The 4,156-nt window shown below is 33.1% G+C and overlaps 1 protein-coding gene across 1 annotated transcript in view; it reads right to left on the reverse strand.

Moving 5' to 3' along the window:
• Window positions 1-4,156, reverse strand: part of LOC110021756 (DUF724 domain-containing protein 3-like) — a 9,930-nt gene that overhangs the window by 4,482 nt on the left and 1,292 nt on the right. The gene's annotated exons all lie outside the window — the stretch shown is intronic.

The following is a 4,156-nucleotide window of genomic DNA, read 5'->3' on the forward strand; positions in this document are numbered from 1 at the left end:
ATATATATATAGATAGATATATATAATATATTATTTGTTCTACTTAGGTTTTTCGCAGAGGACCACTAATGATGCCCGAGATGAACCCAAGAGCTTCTTCAGAGTCTCGAGTAAGTTCCTTTACCCTCTCAAGCGAATGATCTGTTGAGCAGATTGTGAGCTTGTTAGTGAGCAGTCGATGGTGATCAGCAAAAAGTGATTTGGTAAGAAGGCCCGCTAGTGTTCTTCGATCATAACATGGTGGAGATTGATATGGTGTAGCTTGAGGTGATCACGAATAAAGTGATAATCAACCTCTTTGTGTTTAGTGCGAGCATGAAAAATAAGAAAATTTACCAAGGCGATGGGCTGTCACTATATAGTCTTGTTGGTTTTTGTGGTGCATTGGTGAGTTCCTGTAGTAGCCTTCTGAGCCAAATAATTTATGTAGTCATGGCTAGCACTCTGTACTCTGCTTCTGTGGATGAGTGAGCTACGGTTGGTTGTTTCTTATAACTCCAGGAGATTAGATAATGACCCAAATAAACATAGTAACCTGTGGTAGATTTCCGGTCATCTAGATTACCTGCCAAATCAACATCAACATATGCATGCAAGTCGAGGTTGTTAAATATAATTGGTAACCAATAAGTTAAGGTACCTTTTAAATACTTGAATAGCCTCTTTAGCATTTGAGAATGTTGAGTATTTGGATTATGCATGAATTGGCATAAAAAATTAACTGTAAAGGTAATATCTGGTCGGGTTACAGTTAAATATTTAAAATTATATGAATTGGGTAATGGAGAGGGACTGTTATTAACAGGATATGGCTTGGTAGGTAAGGGTGTTAAAACAGATTTAGAATCAAACATGTTTGCATATTTTAGCAAGTCATTTGTATAATTTGTTTTATGCAAAAAATAATCATGATTCATTTTATTTATTTGTAACCTGAGAAAATGAGAAAGTTGACCAAGACATTTTAAGTTGAAGTAAGTGTCGAGGTTATTAATTAATTGATTGATGACGCAAGCATTGATTGTGGTCATCAAAATATCAACAGAGATGAGGAGAAAAATTCTAGTATGCCCGTGTTGGTAGATGAGAAGAACAGAATCAACTTTAGTTAACTGAAATTTTTGATTGAGAAAAAAAATTGAAAAGTAGAGGACCATTATCTTGGTGCCTGTTTTAGCCCATAGATTACTTTTTGCAACTTACATACATAATTGGGATATTGATTATTATTGAACCCTGGTGGTTGAGACATATGTCTGGCGACATCAAGTTTGTCATGTAAAATGGTATTAGAAATATCCAGTTGTTGAATTTACCAATTTTACATAGCGGCTAAGGTTATTAGCATACGAATTATGGAAAACATGGCAACAAGACTAAATATTTCATCATAATCAATATCTTGCTATTTGCGTGAACCCATGGGCTACGAGACGAGCTTTATAGCGAGCAATGGTTCCATTGGAATGATATAATACGAAAGATCCATTTGGAGCCTAAAATATTTTGATTGGTAGGAAGAACAACAAGTATCAGGTGGCTTGTTGTTTAAGCGCCATGAATTCTTCAGACACGGTGTTTCTCCAGTGAGAATAAGCAAAGGCTTGTTTGAAGATAATGGGAGTATCCATTTGATGTTGATGTAATAAATTGAATATTTTTGTAGGTTTTAGGTTACGTGTTTTGGAACGGGTAACCATGGGAAGAGTAATGGTTGGTGTTGGTGAGTGTGAAGGAGGTGAGGATATAGCTTGAGAGGATGTGTTGGTTTGTGGAAGGGAGAGTGAAATATTGTTAGGTGTATGTGGTACAATTGATGGGTGAAAACAGATAAAAATGTTTCTAAAGTTGATGTTGGAACTAATAAGGATGGGGGCGATTGACTTGTAGATGACTCATGAGAAGTTGTCCAAGAGAAAAGATCTTGACAAGGAAATTGGTTTTCTATAAATTTGACATGTCGAGATATGATATTGTTGTTTAGATATGTCATAGCAATGATATCCTTTATGTTTGGTATTGTAACCTAAGAAAAATGCACAGAGAAGCTTTGGGTGTAAATTTGTGGCTGTGTGAAGGAGGTTACCATGATAAGCAACCACAACCGAATGTACTCAAGTGTTGATATTCAGGTATTTTTTTGAAGAGAAATTGAAAAGGGGATTGGTTAAATGTGTTTGGAGACGGAAGATGATTTATTAAATAAACAACGATATCAACAGTAGCCATCCAAAATTTATAAGGTAATTTTACATGATTTAATAAAGTTCTAGCAGTTTCTATGGCATGTTATTTTTTACTTTTTGCGGTACCATTCTATTCAAGTGTATACGGGCAGTTAACTTGATGTTGGATGACAATATTTTAAAGATATGTTTAAAGATAAGTTGTTTTACATTCACTTCCACCATTTGATCTTAAATATTTAATAGTTGTATTAAATTAATTGCATAATTGTTTGTATAGGGTATTAAAACAGGAGGAGACATCTGATTTGGAAACTAATGGAAAAAAACCAACAGTAGTGAGAAAAACCAATGGTGGATCCGGCTGCATCTATATTGTGTACCATAGTCTTTATTGTTGTAAAGTACTGCATCATATTGTTACTGCCCATTATGAGATTGTGCAATTCATTTTTTAGTTATTGGACTCTAGAGCGATTGGTTGCTTGAAATTTTCCTTCAAGGGTGAGCCATATTTCCACTTTGCGGTTGAGATGAAGAACATAAGGCAATACCGATGCTGATATGGTTGAAAACATAGTTGCACTTAAACTATGATCCACCAATTTCAATAACTGATAATCTTGATAATTGGTGATGGAATCTTGAGTTGGTGTAGAAGGGCCTGAAATACTGGGATCTAAAAAAGATTTGAATTCATTGGCAAAAAAGAGTTTTTTTTAAATTTCTACCTTCCATATTGCATAATTTTCATACGTAAGAGTAGGGGTGTAAACGAACCGAACACGAACGAACAAAGCTCGTGTTCGTGTTCGCGTGTTTGTGTTCGGTTCATTTGAGATTACGTGTGTTTGAAATAGGTTTGTATTTGAAATTGTTCATGAAGTAAATGTTCGTGTTCGGTTTGATTTGTTTGAAATATGTTTTAAATGTTTGAAATGTTTGAAATGTTTGAATTATTTGAATTATTCATTGTTTGAATTATTCGAATTGTTTGAATTGTTCGAAATCTTACAAATTTGTTTGTATTGTTCGAATTAATCAAATTGTTTGAAATTTTTCAAAAGCTTAAACTTATATGAAATTAATGTTTAAACATGTATGAATCACAACACAAATGAAAAATAACCAAAGCACAACTTACAATAAAATCATAATATCATATCTCATCCTTAAAAAAATCAGATCTGGAGTCAATATATGATATTTCACTCTCAAAAACTAGGTTTCATTCAAAGAAACTAAATAAATTTAAAAGAAACATAAAAAAAAATTAAGCTAAGAGACGAACCCGAAGAAAAATACGAAATTAGAGAATTTAATATAAGTTAAGAGGCGAACTTGAAGATCAGAATATAATTTGTAGGATTTGATTTTTTAAAATATGATAAATTTTTAATATATAATTACTTTAAACTATTTTATATTTCGAACAATAACGATTCGAACACGATCGAAAAAATGATTGTTCGTGTTTGGTTCGTTTATAAACCGAACGAAAAAAAATTATCTGTGTTCATTTCGTTCTCTTATCGAATGAATAGAACACGAACTCCCTGACGAGCCGAACACGAACTGTTCGCAAAAAATAAGCTTTTTTGACAGCCCTACGTAAGAAGGCTGAAAACCACATTTTTTATGTTTGTCATCAGAAATTTTAAAGCGGCTGGAATGCTTATTTGCTTCAATTTGTTTAGAGTATCGGTGGGTTGCTAAGATATCTGGGGAGATGTTGAGGATTAATCCATGGATCTTGACGCTTTAAAGCTTATGCTCTGATGCCATGAGAAAAATTAGAGGAGAGAAATTTGAAGATGAGAACAAAAAAAAGTATTTTTATTACCACATTTGATATTACATCAAGCCAGGTTATATAGAGCCTAGAGTGGCGTCCTTGCAATAGACAGAAGAGGGTAAAAAAGTAAAGTTACAATATATGATATCTAATATATATATATATATATATAATT

This window comes from Phalaenopsis equestris, unplaced genomic scaffold (genome assembly GCF_001263595.1).
Source record: "Phalaenopsis equestris unplaced genomic scaffold, ASM126359v1 Scaffold000141, whole genome shotgun sequence".
NCBI lineage: Eukaryota > Viridiplantae > Streptophyta > Magnoliopsida > Asparagales > Orchidaceae > Phalaenopsis > Phalaenopsis equestris.